Consider the following 19,382-nt stretch of genomic DNA (forward strand, 5'->3'; position numbering starts at 1 on the left):
TAAAAATGTATATTCAGGCTCACCCAAAGAGCTGGGGGAGAATGTAGAGGTGTTGGACTTCCTCACCTGGATTGTTGCTGGTGTTCTCACAAACATTGGGGACTGACAGCTTGATGTGCTGAGCCCTCTGTCTTGGGGCTAGAACTATGACGTTTGTTGCTGCAAGAAGAGGCTTAACTGCTTATAATTGTGCCTGAGAGTCTCCCCCTGAGTTCCTCTTTATTGCTCAGATGTGGCCCTCTCTCTCAAACTAAGCTACCTTGGCAGACGATCTTGCTGCCCTCCCCTCTATGTGGGACCTGACTCCCAGGGGTGTAAATCTCCCTGGCAATGTAGGATATGACTTCCAGGGATGAATCTGGACCCAGCATTGTGGGATTGAGAACATCTTCTTGACCAAAAGGGGGGATGCAAAATGAAATGAAATAAAGCTTCAGTGGCTGAGAGATTTCAAATGGAGTCAAGGGGTCACTCTGGTTGACATTCTTATGCACTATACAGATAACACTTTTAGGTTTTAATATATTGGAATAGCTAGAAGTAAATACCTGAAATTACCAAACTCCAACCCAGTAGCCTTGACTCTTGAAGATGATTGTATAACAATGTAGCTTACAAGGGGTGACAGAGTGATTGTGAAAATCCTGTGGATTGCATTTCCTTTATCCAGTGTATGGATGGATGAGTAGAAAAATGGGCATGAAACCTAAATGAAAAATAGGGTGGGATGGGGGGGTGATTTAGGTGTTCTTTTTTATTTTTATTTTTTATTTTGATTCTGATTCTTTCTGGTGTAAGGAAAATGTTCAAAAATAGATTGAGGTGATGAATGCACAACTATAGTACGGTACTGTGAACAGTTGATTGCACACCATGGATGATTATATGGCATGCGAATATATCTCAATAAAACTGAATTTTTAAAAAAAAGTAAAAAAAGTCATCCCAACATGTTTGGTACTTGCAAACTTAGCAGTAGCAGCAGCTCACTCCTGGTACCAAAATCTGTTCCAGTTTGCTAATACTGCCATTATGCAAAATACCAGAAATGGATTGGCTTTTATAAAGGAGGTTTATTTGGTTACAAAGTTACAGACTTACGGCCATGAAAATGTCCAAACAAAAGCATCAACAGTAGGGTACCTTCACTGAAGAATACTGATGGTGTCTGGAAAACCTCTGTTAGCTGGGAAGGCATGTGGCTGGCATCTGATTGTTCCTAGTTGCATTTCAATATGGCATTCTCCAAAATGTCTCTCTAAGCTGCAGCTGCTCTGTGTTCCTTCTGTTTGTGAGCTTTCATAGGGCTCTAGTAAACTAATCAAGACACAGGTTGAATGGGTGGGGCCACTCTTCCATGTAAATAATCTAATCAAAGTAATACATACATTTGTGTGGATCACATCTCCATGGAAACAGCCTAATCCAAAGGTTCCAACCTAATCAACACTAATATGTCTGCTCTCACAAGATTGCATTAAATGAAATGGATTTTTCTGGGGGACACAATATATACAAACTGGCACAGGTGTGATTTCTTTGTTGTGTAAGTTGTCTTCATTCATATAGAACATACTAAGAGAAAAGTGATTAAATCATAGGTACTATGGGTTATAAGATAGAGGAATTTAACTAAAAAGAGTAAAATTGTATAACTGAAAGGAGAATTCTGGATGCCAAGAAAATATATGGACAGTTGTCAGCAAGATGGTAGGGTAGGAAGCTCCAATTCCTATCCTCCCACAGAAACATTAGAAAATCTTGAGGAAATGACAGAAACAACTTTATCAGAATTCTGGAATATATGAAAATTTTACATGAAGTAACCAGGTGATGAATCAAGAAAACAACTACTGAAAAATGGCTTTTACTACCCTTTTCTCACACATTTCCTGGATTGGTGGAAGCTCTAAAATCTGAGAAGCCTACACATCCAGTGTGCCACCCTGGTCACTGGTTCCAGAGAAACCAGGGCAGACATTACATGCAAAATAGGGTGCATCTCTGTTCAAGCCAAACACATGGCTATTTGAAGGACTTATCCAAGATGTACATCATTTCTGTTACATATGTACTGGAACACATTTGGGTTGGAGAAGCAGCAGGCATTCCTCAAAAATAATGTAAGGGAGGTATTGCACTGCAATAGACTTTGCTATCATCCCCATAATACCAAAATCTTAAAGAGATATCACAGAAAAGACAATTGCATGTCCTTATTATAGATGCAAAATTTTTCACCAAATACTAATACATCAAATCCAATTAGACAATTAAAGGATTATACATCACAACCATGTGGAATTTATTCCAGGAATGCATGGTGGGTCAACACAAGCAAATCAATAAATGTAATACATTAACAAAATAAAAGATAAAATCACATATTCATCTCAATTGACACAGAAAAGGCATTTCACAAAGCTCAAGACACTTATTTGACAATACACTAAAAATAGGAATGGAAGATAATGATAAAGGGAATATATGCAAAATCCACAGGTAGCATCATACTCAATGTTGAAAGTCTGAAAGCTTTCCCTGTAAGATCTGGAACAAGACAAGGAAGTGCTAGCTAGAGTAACTAGGCAAAAAAAAAAAAAAAAAAAAAAAAAAAAAAAAAAAAAAGAAGAAGAAAGAAAAGGCATCCAAATTGGAAAGGAAGAAGTAAAGCTACCCATGTTCATAGATGACATGATTCTATAGAGATAAACTCCCCAAGGATCAATAAGAAAGCTTCTAGACCTGATACATGAATTCAGCAAGGCAGCAGACCATAGGATCAATTAACAAAATTAATGGTGTTTCTATACACCGTCAATGAACAATATGCAATGAAAATTAAGAAAACAATTCCATTTACAATAGCAACTAAAAGAATCAAATATCTAGGTATAAATTTAATTAAAATGTAAAGGGGTTGTAATCAGAAAAATACAAAATGTTGTTGAAATAAATTAAAGAAAACTTAAATAAATGGGAAAAATACCCCAAACTCATGTATTGGAAAAGTTAATATCATTGAGATGTCAAGAATTCTCTCAGTGATTTACAGATTTAACACAATCCAAATCAAAATTCCAACAATCTTCTTTGAGGAAATGGAAAAGCCAATCATCAAAGTCATATGTTAGGTCAGTAGAACCTGAATAGCCACAAATTTCTTGAGATAGAAGTTCAAATTTGAAGGGCTCATTCATCTTGATTTCAAATTATTACAAAGATAAAATTTTAAAAACTGTGTTACTGGCAGAAGGACAAATATATAGACCAAGAGAATAGACTTGAGAGCACAGAAATAAACCTTCAGATCAATGGTCAATTGATTTTTATCAATGAATTTTATTGAGATATATTCACATACCATACAATCATCCAAAGTGTATAATCAATTTTTCACAGTATCATCATACACTGGTGCATTCATCACCACAGTCAATTTTTGAACATTTTCATTACCCCAAAAACTAAAAAGAAAAAAGTATAAAAAGGAAAAGAAAAAAAAAAGAACACATAAAATACCCATACCCTCATTATTCATTTAATTTTGTCCCCATTTTTCTACTCATCTGTCCATAAACTAGATAAAGTGAGTGTGAGCCACAAGGTTTTCACAATCACATGGTTACACCATACAAGCTATATAGTTACACAATCATCTTCAAGAATCAAGGATACTGGATTGCATTTCAACAGTTTCATGTGTTTCCTTTTAGCTATCCTAATACACCAAAATCTAAAAGGGATACATATATAATGCATAAGAATAATCTCCAGATGTCTTCTCAATGCTACTCAAAATCTCTCAGCCACTGAAATTTATTTTGTTTCATTTCTCTTCCACATTTTGGCCCAAGAAGGTTTTCTCAATTATACAATGCTGGGTCCAGGCCCATCCCCTGGGGTCATCTCCCATGTTGCCAGGGAGATTTAGACCCCTGGGAGCCATGTCCCATGCAGGAGGGAGGGCAGTAAGTCTACCTGCCAAGTGAGATTAAAGAGAGAGAGGCCACATTTGAGCAACAAAAGAGGTTCTCTAGGGATGACTCTTAGGCACAATTATATGTAGGCTTAGCCTTTCCTTTGCAACAACAAGCTTCATAAGGGCAAGCCCCAAGATCAAGAGCTCAGCCTACTAAACTGGCAGTCCCCAATATTTGCAAGAATATCAGAAATTCCCCAGGTGGGGAAGTTTAATATTTCCACATTTTCCCCAGTCCCTCTAGGGGCTTTGCAAAATCTTTTTATTATCTGACTAAATTACTCTGAGATGTATCAGGGCTTCATGCTAACCTGTACAAACCAACAAGATTTCACTCCCTATTCAAGATTCCATGTAATTATAGTGTTTGAATAAACTGACCATACTAGTTAAATTACGTACTGTGCTACAGAAAATATGGATTTTGCACCAAATAAATATCTCTTCCTTTGGTCTCACACAGAAGTTGAAATTTTAAACACAGTCAGTATCATCTTTTACCCTTTAGTCTTATTTACCTTAGTCCTAACCAAGTCCATTTCATTCATATCTCTAATTGAAGTCTGATCTCTCCGTTTCAGTTTCTTTAACAGTTATTGTATGGGGTAACGTGATATTCATAGCTGCCAAACTCTGGCTCTGAGTGTCAGGTGTCACACAGATACCCAAAGTTCCAAGGACCAACTAGGTTATACACAAACAGCTCAGCATCTCAGAATTTAGAAATAACCATTACAACTGATGAATAGATGTGACTTCTGTAAGAGCTTACAATCTGGGAACCTTTATAATAAGCCTTGATAATGTATGCTCCCAGATTCAATTCTCAGAGTAGAAAAAACTATAATTCGCACATTATATTTAGTCCATATGAGTGACATGTTATAATGTTTGTCTTTTCATTTCTGACTTATTTTACTCAACATACTGTCTGCAAGATACATTCACCTAGCTGCATGCCTCACAACTTTATTCCTTCTTGCTGCCACTCAATATTCCATTGCATGTATACACCACAGTTCACCATTCCATTTACCAGTCAGTGTATCCTTATGCCACCTCCATCCATTGGGAATCATGAATATGGCTGACATAAACCCCAGTGTGCAAAGTCCACTCATATCTCTGCTCTCAGTTCATCCAAGTATATATCCCATAACAGGGTTGGGGGACCATATAGCAACTCCATACTTAGCTTCCCGTAGAACCACCACACTGCGCTGCAGATGGGCTGCACCATTCTACTTCCCCACCAACAGTAAACAGGTACTTCCTTCTCTCCACTTTCTATCCAGCACTTGAATTCCTCTGTTTATTTTTTAAACAGTTTGATTCACACAGCATACATTCACTCCTAAGTAAAAATCAATGGTTCCCAATATAATGAGAGAGTTATGCATTCACCATCCCAATCTATATGAGGACATTTCCATTTCTTCCACAAAGAGGAAGAGAAGAAGATGGAGAATAAAAATCTAAAAAGATAGAAGAAAAAATAAAATAAAGAGGTCAAACAACAACACAAAGAATCTCATATTACTCCCCTATATCCCCTCTTATAGATATTTAGCTTTGATGTATTGCCTTTCTTACAATTAATGGAAGCATATTACAATGTTCCTGTTAAGTATACACTCTAGATTGCATTGATTGTATTTTCCAGTGCACCATCCAATTTTCAACACCTTGCAATGTTGACATTCATTTATTCACTCTCATGTAAAAACATTCTTATATTTGTACATTTAATCACCATCATTAACCACTCTAGGTTTCACTAAGTTATACCATCCCATTCTTTATCTTCTATCTTTTCTTCTAGTGTCTTACTTGCCACTTGCCTTATTCTTTTGGCTATACTCACTAGTCTTTGTTCGGAGTAATTACAATATTGTGCTACCATCACAGAATAGTGTGCTATTCACTTCTGGATGTACACAACCAATCCTGTTGAACATTCTTTACTCCCTCAGTATCAAATGCCCAAACTCTACCCACTTTCTGTCTCCTTATAACCTGTGTCCTCAGCTTCAACTCTTAGCTTGCTCCTTAATTTTACTTCTCCATGCAAGTCCCTTACATCCTTTGATAAATTTATTCCTAGATATTTGTTTCTTTCAGTTCTTACTGTAAATGGAATTTTTTTCATGATTTCCTCCTTAGATTGCTCATTACTAGTGTATAGACTTTTTCATGTTGATCTTGTACCCCAAGACTTAGCTGAATTAGTTTTTTAGTTCTACTAGTTTTGTTGTAGATTTTCTGGACTTTCTGTATGTAGGAGCATGTCATCTGCAAATAGTGAAAAATTTACTTCTTCCTTTCCAATTTAATGCCTTTCATTTCTTTTTCTTGCTTATCTGCTCTGGCTAGAACTTCCAGTACAATGTTGAATAACAGCGGTAAGAGTGGGCATCCTTGTCTTTTTCCAGATCTTAGAGGGAAAGCTTTCAGTCTTTCACCATAGATTATGGTGTTAGCTGTTGGCTTTTCATATATGCATTTTACCATGTCGAGGAAATTTCCTTTTATTCCTATTTTTCTAAGTGTTTTTATCAAGAAAATTAGTTGGACTTTGCCAAGTGCCTTTTCTAGGTCAGTGGAGAAAAACATGTCATTTCTTCCTTTGTTTCATTAATGTGGTATATTATATTAATTGATCTCCTTATTTGAACCTCCCTTGCATACCAGGGATAATGTCTTGTTGATCACGGTGTAAACTTATTTTAATGTGCTATTGGATTCAATTTGCAATTATTTTGTTGAGTTATTCTTTTGCATCTATATTCATAAGAGAAATTGGTCTGTAATTTTCTTTTCTTTTAGTATCTTTACCTGGTTTTGGTAGCAGGGTAATGTTGGCCTATTAGAATCACTTCTTCAATGTTTTTGGAAGAGTTTGAGCATGACTGGTATCAATTCTTCCTGGAAGAATTGGTAGTATTCACCTGTGAACCGATCTGATCCTGGACTTTTCTTTTTGGGGAAGTTTTTGATGAATGATTCAATCTCTTTATTTGTAATTTGTCTGTTGAAATCTTCAATTTCTTGTAGGGTCTGTGAGGTTGTATGTTTCTAGGAATTTGTCCAATCATCTAGGTTGCATAATTTGTTGGCATATGGGTGTTCATAGTATCCTCTTATGATCCTTTTTATTTCTGTGGGATCAGTAGTATGTTTCCCCTCTCATTTCTAATTTTATTTATTTGTGCTTCTCTTTTTCTCTTTCTCAATCTAGCTAAAGGTTTGTTAATTTTGTTGATTTTTTCAAAAATCAACTTCGGGGTTTGTTAATTCTCTCTAATTTTTTTCTATTCTCAATTTCATTTGTTTCTGGTCTAATCTTTGTTGTTTTTTTCTTAATGCTTGCCTTGGCATTAGTTTACTGTTCTTTTTCTAGTACTTTCAGGTGTGCAGTGAAGTCTTTGACTTTAGCTCTTTCTTCTTTCAATGTAGGCATTATGAATTTCCCTCTTGACACTGCCTTCACTGCATCCCATAAATTTTGATATGTTGTGTTCTCATTTTCATTCCTGTCAAGACATGTACCGACTTCCCTTGCAATTTCTTCTTTGACCAACTGAGTTTTAAAGAGTGTTAATTAACATCTACATATTTTGGATTTTTCAGTTCTCCACCTGTAGATTTCCAGTGTCATTCCATTTGGATCAGAGAAGAAGCTTTGTATGATTTCAATCTTTCTAAATTTATTGAGACTTTTTGTGATCCAATATGTGGTCTATCCTGGAGAATGATCCATGAGTACTTCAGAAGAATGCATATCCTGTGCTGTTTGGGGTTGTAATGTTCTGAATATGTCTGTTAGGTATAGTTCATTTATCATATTATTCAACCTCTTTGTTCCCTTCTTGATCTTCTCTCTAGATGATTGTTCTATTTATGAGAGTGGAGTATTGAAGTCTCCAACTATTATTGTAGAGGTGTCTATTTCTCCCTTCAGTTTTTCCAGTGCTTGCCTCATATATTTTGGGGCACTGTGTTCAGGTGCATAAATATAAATTATGATTATTTCTTCTTGGTTGATTGCCCATTTTATTAATATATAGTGTTCTTCCTTGTCTCTTGTAATAGCTTTTGACTAACATCTATTTTGTCTGATATTAGTATAGCTACCCCAGCTCTTTTTTGGTAACTATTTGCATGGAATATCTTTTTCCATCCTTTCGCTTTCTACCCGTTTGGATATTTGGGTCTAAGCGAGTCTCTTGTAAGTGACATATAGTTGGATCATGCTTCTTTTATCCATTCTGCCAACCTGTGCCTTTTGATTGGGTAGTTAAACCCGTTAATAACATTGTGTTATTACTTTAAAGGCACTACTTACTTCAGTCATTTTGTCCTTTCTTTTTATATGTCATAACTTTTCTGTTTTGTCCCAATTTTTCCTTTATTGAAACCTCCTTTTCTGTATAGTTGGTCTTTTTTGATGCATATCACTGATCCCTTTCTCATTTCTGTTACTGTATATTTTTTAAACATTGTCTTTGTGGTTACCCTCATGCTTACATTGTACTACCTATACCTATAATCTACTAATTTGGAAAGATACCAATTTAGCTTCAATAGCATAAACATTCTCTGCTCCTTATCCCCCTGTTTTCTCTTTTTATGTTGTTTTTATCCCACTTTATCACTTTATATTTTCACATCTGTTATCAGAAAATATGCCTTTTTCTTGTTCAATTGTATTCTGATTCTTATATGAATTAAAGAGTAGAGTTGTATATTAAGGATACAATACTATTGGGTTTTGATTTTACCTGTTATTTATCCTTACTGATAATCTTCATTTCTTCACACCTCAAGACACTCTCTCCTGCCTTGTCCTTTCAACCTGCAGAATTCCCTTTAGTAATTCTTGTAGTGCAGTTTTCTTGTTGATGAACTCTCTCAGTTTCTGTTTATCTGTGAGTACTTTAAATGCTTCCTCCTTTTTGATGGGCAGTTTTGCTGGATAAAGAATTTTTGGCTGGCAGTTTTTCTCTCTCAGTACCTATAAAATATCATACCACTGCCTTCTTGCCTCCACAGTTTCTGATGAGAAATAGGAACTTAATCTTATTGCAGAACACTTGTATGTGATGAATCACTTTCAGAATCCTCTCTTGATCTTTGTCATTTGATATTCTGCTAAGTACATGTCTCAGACCACTTCTATTACGATTTATTCTACTTGGAGTATGTTGTGCTCCATGGACATGTATACTTACATCTTTCATAACAGTTAGGACATTTTCAGCCATTATTTCCTCACATATTCTTTCTGCCTCCTTTTCCTTCTGTTCTCTTTCTTGGACACCCATGACTCATATGTTTGTGTGTTTCAAACTATCACTCAAATCCCTGAGACATTGGTCAATTTTTCTGTTCCTGTATCTATCTGTTCTTCTGATTGCATGATTTTGATTCACCTGTCTTTTCATTTGCTGATTCTTTCTTCTGCCTGTCCAAATCTGCTGTGTATGCATGTAGTGTACTTTTACTCTCTGCTATTTTGTCTTTCATCATCATAAGTTCTGTTTTTTCTTTATACTTTCAAATTCTTTATGCTCAAACATTGTGTTCATAGCCTTTATCTCTTTATATATTTTCATTCATCTCCTTGAGTTGATTTAGGATCTTTGAAACATTTTTGAATAGCTCTTCCTAATTCTGTCTCCTCTAAAGTTTTAATCTGTTCCCTTGATTAAGCCATATCTTCCTATTTCTTTAGTATGTCTTGGAAATTTTGCTGTTATCTAAGCATGGGATTCTCTTAATGAGTTAACTATGAAGGTCCATGTCTCCCTGTTTTCTAGGGCCTTATTGTTGTTTGCATTGTTTTGTTTCTTCTTCAAGGCTTGGTCCAAGTTGTTCTAGGCCTTTAGAATAACCCATGTTTAACTGAATCAATTTTCTCAGCTCCTCTTCCTCTGATTCCTTCCCTGGATGTGTGGCACAATTTTTAAGATTTAAATTTTTGTGTAATTGTTTCACTTCCAGGAGACTAATTCATTTCCTCAGCTCCTTATTCAGGAATCTTTGATCTGTTTCTTTTGTTTGTGTTTGTGCAGAATTTTCTCACAGCTCCTATGATTTTTATAAATTCTTCCCCTTGCTCAGTGCCCCATTTTCCTTACTCTTTTTGGTACTGGTACCCTCCTCTCTTAGAGCCATTCAGTTTAGACCCCTCTTTTTTTTTTGTTTCTTCCCCATTAGCATATCCCACCCAAGAGAGCCAGATGGTGTCAATCCAGAAAGGTGGGTCGATCCAGAAAACACCATTTTTCATTCAGATGGTCCAGACAACAGAAACTGGATTGAGTGAGCACAGCACTTTCTAGATGCATTTTCTACAGTCCCTGTCTTCTCCCACCCCTCCTGAGGGTGCTTATATATACAGCATTCCTCAGTGGCTGTGTTCCTCCCTGAGTGTCTGTTGAGTTGAGATCCATTGCCTGGCTATGCATGGGGTTCTATGCCTGCTGCTCCTGATGGGAGGTAGAAGAGATACGAGTCTGCCTCTGAGCATCTCCCCAAGATTCACATGACTGTGTGAGTCATAGGGAGTAGACTAGCAGGTCTGGGGTTGAAGCTTCCTACCTGATATTTTCTTCTTTCTTTGAGTCACTGTTTTTGGAGTTCTTCTCCAGTCTCTACCATCCTCTGGAGTTCTAAGGAAGTAGCAATTGCCCTTTCATTCACTGAATCTCTGAGGAGGTTTTTACAGGGATGTCTTAGATCACCATGCTGATAACATCACTTGGATTCTGATGTTGCATCTTGTGCATTTGGGTGACCATTCTTTCCTGTTTCTTTGCATGTCTTGTAATCTGTTGCTTCACATGATATATTTTAACATTTTAATGTAACTATAGAATTTAGACCTTCAGGTGCCTGTTCCTTATGTTTCTATTCAGTCAATGATATGACATAGCTTCTCTTGATGTCAGGAGCCAACAAAATCAAGTGGACTAAGGAAATACCTTTTAAAGTCTTTGGAAATTGGCTCCATGTTGGCTGATATTTTCCTTAACAGCTTAGCCTTCATAACTGTGAACATGAACATCCTGAGGTGAAAGTGCAACATTCTTTCTCATGTTTTCTGACCACATATCTTGTCTTGGGCATGCACTCATGGCATCAGAAATTATGGATATCCCTTCTGCTCCCTATAAAATGTTCATTCCTTCTGATTTTCAGTGCTGTGTTGTATATCTTAAAGTTGATAATCCTTTCCCCCAGGTCTCTGTACTTTGAATTTCCTTACAATGATTTAACAGCAAAACTTCTGTATTCAGGGCAAGTTCTGGGGTGGTAAGCCAGAGACAATTTTCCTGGGTCAGAACATAAGGCAGTCACCCAATAGATTTGTACAACTTCCTGGTATCCATTATTTGCATGGGGCTAACTCAGCTCCCTCCAGCACCAGAACCATGGACCCACCCTGAGAATGCAGACTTGCTCTGCTGCAAGTCAGGGAGAGGGTGAGGAAAGTGCCAGCAGTGGTACCATGAAGCTTTCCTAACAATTTTATGTTGCCTTTCTCTTGAGTTTGAATTCTCCCAGTTGTAGCATCCCTTTATTTTCTGGAGCCCTGAAAAAGATTGTTTTGCTAGCTTTTTCTAGTTGTTTCAAAATTCTGTGGGAGTATGGAACCCTGGAGTATCTCATTCTGCCATATTGGTTTTGCTACTCCCCTGAATCTGATAGATTTAGTGCCTGCTCTTTAAACAACCCATCTGGCACTTGGTACCCACTCAACATTGTATCTTTTATTATTTAGTTCCCATAAAAATTCCAGGTTTTGGGATTCTAGAGACTTTCAATAAATATTGTTACTTAGCTTATTTGTTATGTAAGAAAATGAGTTGATTTGTAGTGAAGACTCTTCTATATGACACATTTATGCCATTGTGCTTTGTGAATGCAAGAATGTACCTCCCATCTGCTCTAAGTCATTATAAAAATGGGGACCTCCTCCAATTTGCAATCATCTTCCACCTCCTCATTCCCTGGGGTATCTCTCCCTTTGGTGGCAAAAGCCACTTGGCAAGGTCTCTCTCCTTTCTCACCTCTGTCTATAAGAGAGTGCCCACATGTTCCTCTCACATGCATACCTAATAAATTTTCTGCCTGCTTACTCTGTGCTGTGCTGTGACCTTGAATTCTTTCTTGTGGCATGGCCAAGAACTAGAAGCCAAAATCTGGCAACATATTTTTGTGAGCCAGCCAGGAGACACTTCTCTCTGACCACCTGGACTGGTAAGTCATGGCTATTGATTGGGAGGCTTAGCCACATGCTTTCACTTTTTCTTCTTTCTTGGCTCATTGCTATCCTGTTCTATATCCTCACGAAACTCTGTGTCTCTAGGAATCTAGTGGCTCTGATCTGGCTCCTCCAGGACATAAACTTGGTTCACTCTGAGCCTCCTTCTTGGAGGTGGCAGGAGCCCATCTCCATGCCATGTAGATCCAAGGAGACTCAGGGCAGCAGGTGATACTTCTCTTGGGACCTGACTGGGGACTTCTCTGTGTTGAGCAGGAGCCCGATGGAAGCCAAATATATCCCCATCTCCCTCTCTCTCTCTCTCTCTCTCTCTCTTTCTCTCTCTCTCTCTCCTCAGTTCTCCAAGACATCCGCACACTCTCCCTTTTCCTTCCCTCTGTGGACCCAGACCAATCCTCCTGCTGGATCTGTTCCTTTCTTCACCTCTTCCACAGACGTCCTCTACCCTGTCTCCATGAGAACCTCCCTCTTTCTCCTCTGCCTGGTTTTCTGTGCCTTCTGAGACAGTCCATCTTTAGTAACAGGATTCTGGGCTAAGGATTCTTGTACCAAATAAGGTTCATTTAATATTCTAGGGAGTCATTTATGGTTTATGCCCATGGGAATTCAGTATTTTCCAATGGGAATGTTCCCCCTCCAGGCCCTAATTGTTTAGCCTCTACTGAGACCCTTTGTGGTGGAATATAAAGACCCCCTTCCTCTAGAGCATGCTTGCATTTTAGCCCTCAGGAAAGAGGAATGCGAGAGGACAATTACAATACCACCCACCCATCTGTAAAAGACAGTGAAAGTAGTCAAAAATACTGTATGCCCAGATGTTTATAATTCTCTATCAAAAAAAGACATAGAAAAGACTTGTTACTTGTGTATTGCCCATGTCTCAATGTCTATTAGAGGAAAAATCTTGATCCCTTTTTAAAACTTGTTTGTTAAAAGACATAAGAAAATATACTACCAAGCCAGTTAATTACGATAAGTTAAGGGAGATCACTTAGGAGAAAGTGGAAAACCTGAGGATGCTAGTAGAGGCCCTAAAAAATATACCAATGTCAGGCAGGACTCCTGGGAAGATCAGATTTTGCTGGGTACCCATCGCACCATCCAGTCTGCCTCTGACATTCAGAGAAAGCTGCAAAAGCTCTCCATAGGCTTGAGAACTCCCACTAATAACCTATAAAAATTGTATTTTCTGACTTTAACAATCAAAACAAGGCTGAGGAGGAGGAGAAGGCAAAGAAAGATAAGCAAAAGGCAAGAGAACATGCTCAGCTTATTGCAGTCACTATTAAAGGTGCCCTGGCCTCCCAAGGTCACCCAAATCATGTCTCCAAACCTCAAAAGCCTCACTTCAACTGGCAGAGAGAATGCCAGAAACTTCAAGACAACCTTCAACCTCAGGACCCATTGGGGCCTTGCCCCAAGTGCCACCAACATGAGCATTGGACCCAGGGACTGCACTATCTCATTAAGGGGGCAGGGCAGCCCCTTGAGCCCTGCTAACAGTAAGTGAAGAAGACTGATAGTGCCCAATGCTGCTTATGGTTCTACTGACTTCACATCTGACCATCAACCTAGAGGAGACTTGGGTGACACTCAATGTGGCAGGTAAGATTATTAATTTCTGTCCTGAACTGCCACTCTGAATGTACCTCCACTCAGATTTGGCTAGCTATGGGAGTTGATGGTAAAACCAAAACTTAAAACCTTCACCACCCCCTACTTTGTAGGCTTGGAGACATTCTAGTGTCCCATCAATTTCTCACTGTCCCTGAATACCCCACCCCCCTTTTAGGGAGGGATCTTCTTCATTTTCTGGGGGCCAGGCTAGTGTTTAATCCCTTGTTTGCCCCTAGGCTCCTACTGGATAGAGGTCTCTTGGTATGCCAAAGGAGATCCTTAAGTAAATAAGGTTGTCTTTATGGGATAAAGGCACCCTGAGGTGAGCCTGCCTAGTAACCCCTGTATTCATTCAGGTTCTCAGTCCTAGATCTTAAAGACACATTTTTTAAATCCCTCTTCATCCTAATTCTCAACACCTATTTGCTTTTTTTTAACTTTGTTTATCAAAAAATTCAAACAAAACAAAACAAATGAATAAGAAAAACAAATAACCTAAAATAACAGCATTGCTTCCAACATGTTCTTAACCCACCCCAAGTAAAATAACAAACTATAACAAAACAAAGGAATAAGAAAAACAAATAACCTAAATTAACTACATTGCTTCCAACATGTTCCCATCATAACCAAGAAAATTTAAAGACCATAATCCTTCCTAAGATTTCCCATAACATTAAGAGTACCCTCAATAACTTATCTGATCTTATTAGATTATTATTCCTCTTTCAATAGTTACTATATATCTCTAGGTCCCCTGCATTCTAAAACATAAAACATTTATTTTACATTTTTAACAGAGTTCACATTAGTGGTAAGATACAATATCTCTCTTTTTGTATCTGCCTCATTTCACTCGGTATTATGCCTTCAAGGTTCATCATGTTGCCATATGTTTCATGACATCATTGCTTCTTATGTCACATACTATTTCATCGTATGTATATGCCACATTTTGTTTACATATTCATCTGTTGAAGGACATTTGGATTATTTCCATCTCTTGGCAATTGTGAATAATGCCACTATGAACATCAGTGTGCAAATATCTGTTCATGTCACTGCTTTCAGATCTTCTGGGTATATACCGAGAAGTGAAATTGCTGGATCAAAGGGTAACTTGATACCTAGTTAGCTCATGAACCACCAGACTGTCTTGCAGAGTGGCTGTACCATTATATAGTCCCACCAAAAATGAATAAGAGTTCCAATTTCTCCACATCCTTTCCAGCATTTGGAGTTTCCTGTTTGTTTAATGGCAGCCATTCTAATTGATGTGAGATGATATCTCATTGAGTTCTTAATTTGCATCTCCCTAATAGCTAGTGAAGATAAACATTTTTTTCATGCATTTTTTAAGCCATTTGTATTTCCTTTTCAGAGAAATGTCTTTTCATATCTCTTGCCCACTTTATAATTGGGCTGTTTGTACCACTGTCACTGAGTTGTAGGATTTCTTTATATATGCAAGATATCAGTCTTTTGTCAGACACATTGTGTGCTGGTTTGAATGTATTATGCCCCCCAGAAAAAGTTATATTCTTTGATGCAATCTTGTGGGGGCAGATGTACAAGTGTTGATTAGATTGTAATTCTTTGAGTGTTTCCATGGAGATGTGACCCACCCAACTGTGGGTGATGACTCTGATTGGATAATTTCCATGGAGGTGTCACCCTGCCCATCCAGTGTGGGCCTTGATTAGTTTACTACAGCACTGTACAAGATCAGACAGAAGGAGCTCACTGCTAGCTGCAGATGAGAGACAGTTTGAAGATGGCCATTTAAAGCAGACTTTTGCACCAGAAAAGCTAAAAGAGGACAAATGCTCCAAGAGCAACTGAAAGTGACATTTTGGAGAGAAGTTGAAGCCTAGAGAGGAACATCCTGGGAGAAAGCCATTTTGAAACCAGAACTCTGGAGCAGATGCCAGCCACATGCCTTCCCAGCTAACAGAGGTTTTCAGGATGCCATTGGCCATCTTCCAGTGAAGGTACCCAATTGTTAATGCCTTATCTTGGACACTTTATGGCCTTAAGACTGTAACTGTGCAACCAAATAACCTCCCTTTATAAAAGCCAATCCATTTCTGGTGTTTTGTGAAAAGGCAGCATGAGCAAACTGGAACACATGGTTTCCAAATAATTTTTCCCATTGAATTTGCTGTCTCTTTACCTTTTTGACACATTCCTTTCAGGTACAGAAGCTTTTAATTTTGAGGAGTTTCCATTTATCTATTTTTTATTTTGTTGCTTGTGCTTTGGGTGTAAGGTCTAAGAAGCAACCTCCTAATATAAGTTCTTCAAGATGTTTCCCTACATTATCTTTTAGGAGTCCTATGGTGTTTTCTCTTATATTGAGGTCATTGATCCACTTTGAGTTAATTTTTGTGTATGGTGTGATGTAGGGGTCCTCTTTAATTCTTTAAGATATGGATATCCACCTCTCCCAGCCCCATTTGTTGAAGAGACTGTTATGTCCCAGTTTAGTGGGTTTGGGGGCCTTATCAAACATCAGTTGACCATAGATCTGGGGGTCTTTCTCCAAATTCTCAATTCAATTCCATTGATCAATATTTCTATCTGTGTGCCAGTATCATGCTGTTTTGACTACTGTGGCTTTATAATAAGCTTCAAAGTAAGGAAGTGTAAGTCCTCCCACTTCATTTTTCTTTTTAGAATGTTTTTAGCAATTCAAGTCATCTTTCCTTTCCAAATAAATTTGATAATTAATGTTTCCAAGTCTGTAAAGTAGGTTTTTGGAATTTTGATTGGAATTGCATAGAATCTATAGATTAGTTTGGGTAGAATTGGCATCAAAATATTGAGTCTTCCTATTCATGAACACAAAATATTTTTTCCATTTTTGTAGTTCCCCTTCTATTTCTTTTAGTAAAGTTATATAATTTTCTATGTATAGGTTTTTTACATCCTTGGTTAAGTTTATTCCTAGGTACTTGATTTTTTTAGTTGCTATTGACAATGGAATCTTTTTCTTTAGTGTCTCTTCAGTTAGGTCATTTCTAGTTTATAGGAACATTACTGATTATGTGCATTAATCTTGTATCCTGCTACTTTGCTAAATTTATTTATTAGCTCATGTATCCATTTCATGGATTTCTCAGGGTTTTCCAGATATAAGATCATATCATTTGCAAATAATGACAGTTTTACTTCTTTCTTTCCAATTTGGATGCCTTTTATTTCTTTGTCTTGCCGGATTGCCCTGGCTAGCACTTCCAGAACAATGTTGAATAACAGTGGTGATAGTGGGCATCCTTGTCTTGTTCCTGATCTTAGAGGGAAGGCTTTCAGTCTCTCACCATTGAGTACTATGCTGGCTGTGGGTTTTTCATATATGCCCTTTATCATATTGAGGATCTTTCCTTCACTTCCTACCTTTTCAAGAGTTTTTATCAAAAAAGGATGTTGGATTTTGTTGAATGCTTTTTCAGCATCTATTGAGATGATCATTTGATTTTTCCCTTTTGATTTGTTAGTGTGTTGTATTACATTGACTGATTTTCTTATGTTGAACCATCCTTGCATGCCTGGAATGAACTCCACATGGTCATGGTGTATGATTTTTTAAAATGTTTCTTTGGATTCAATTTGCAAGTGTTTTGTTGAGAACTTTTGTGGCTATATTCATGAGGGAGATTGGCCTGTAGTTTTCCTTTCTTGTATCGTCTTTACCTGGTTTTGGTATTAGAGTGATGTTAGCTTCATAAAGTGAGTTAGATAGTGTTTCTTTCTCTTCAATTTTTTGAAAGAGTTTAAGTAAGATTTTTGTCAGCTCTTTCTGAAAATTTTGATAGAATTCCCCTGTGAAGCCATCTAGCCCTGGGCATTTATTTGTTGCAAGCTTTTTGATGACTGATTGGATCTCTTTGCTTGTGATTGGTTGGTTGAGGTCTTCTATTTCTTCTCTGGTCAGTCTAGATTGTTCATATGTTTCCAGGAAATTTTCCATTTCCTCTACGTTATCTAGTTTGTTGGGGTACAGTTGTTCATAGTATCCTCATGATTTTTTAAATTTCTTCATGATCTGCAGAAACAGTCCCTCTTATTTATTATTTTGTTTATTTGGGTCTTCTCTCTTTTTTATTTTGTCAGTCTATGTAAGGGCTTGTCAATCTTGTTGCTCTTCTCAAAGAACCAACTTTTGGTTTTATTTATTCTCTCTATTGTTCTTTTGATATCTATGTCACTTGTTTCTGCTTTAATCCTTGTTATTTCTTTTCTTATACTTGGTTTAGGATTCATTTGCTCTTTATTTTCTAGCTTCTTCAGTTCTAATTGTTCTTTGGTTTTAGTGCTTTCTTCCTTTTTTTGTGTATGCATTTGAGCTATAAATTTCCACCTCAATACCACCATTGCTGTGCCACATAAGTATTGATAAATTGTTCTGTCATTTTCATTCATGTCTAGATGTTTAGCAATTTCTCTTGCTATTTCTTCTTTAACCCACTGATTACTTAGGAGTGTGCTGTTTACCCTCCAGATATTTGTGAATGTTCTAGATCTTTGATGGCTGCTGACTTCTAGTTGTATTCCACTGTGATCAGAGAATGTACTTTGAATAATTTCAATCTTTTTAAATTTATTGAGGGTTGTTTTATGGCCCAGCATATGATCTATTCTGGAGAAAGTTCCATGGGCACTAGAGAAGAATGTGTATCCTGGTGATTTGGAATGTAGTAATACTCTGTATATGTCTGTTAAGTCAAATTCATTTATCACATTGTTTAGGTTTTCAATTTCCTTATTGGTCCTCTGTCTGGTTGATCTGTGTGTAGGAGAGAGTGATGTATTGAAGTCTCCCACAATTATTGTGGAAACATCTATTGCTTCCTTCAGTTTTGCCAATGTTTATCTCTTGTACTTTTGGGCACCTTGACTGGGTGCATAGACATTTATGATTGTTATTTCTTCTTGTTGAATTGTATATAGTGTTCTTCTTTGTCTTTTATGACATACTTGCATTTAAAGTCTATTTTAACTGAGATTAATATTGCTACTCCTGCTGTCTTCTGGCTGTAGCTTACGTGAAATAATTTTTTCTATCCTCTCACTTTCAATTTCTTTGTTCCTCTGGTTCTAAGATGAGTCTCTTGTAAACAACATATTGATGGTTCATATTTTTTAATCCATTCTTACTATCTATATCTTTTAATTGGGGAGTTTAATTCATTCACATTCAATGTTATTACTGTGAAGGCAGTTGTTGAATCAGCCACCATATCCTTTGGTTTTTATTTGTCAGATGTATTTTTCACCTCTCTATTTCCTTTAATGTAACCTTACTAAAACTCTTTAGTTCTGTGCTCTTCTACAGACCTCTCCTTTCTTTTTTTCTCAGCTAGAAGGACTCCCTTTAGAATTTTCCATAGGGCAGGTCTCTTGTTATAAAATTCTCTCAGCACTTGATTGTCTGTGAAGATTTTAAGTTCTCCCTCAAATTTGAAGGAAAACTTTGCTGGATAAAGAATTCTT

Source organism: Choloepus didactylus, chromosome 24 (assembly GCF_015220235.1).
Source record: "Choloepus didactylus isolate mChoDid1 chromosome 24, mChoDid1.pri, whole genome shotgun sequence".
In the NCBI taxonomy this organism is placed as follows: domain Eukaryota; kingdom Metazoa; phylum Chordata; class Mammalia; order Pilosa; family Megalonychidae; genus Choloepus; species Choloepus didactylus.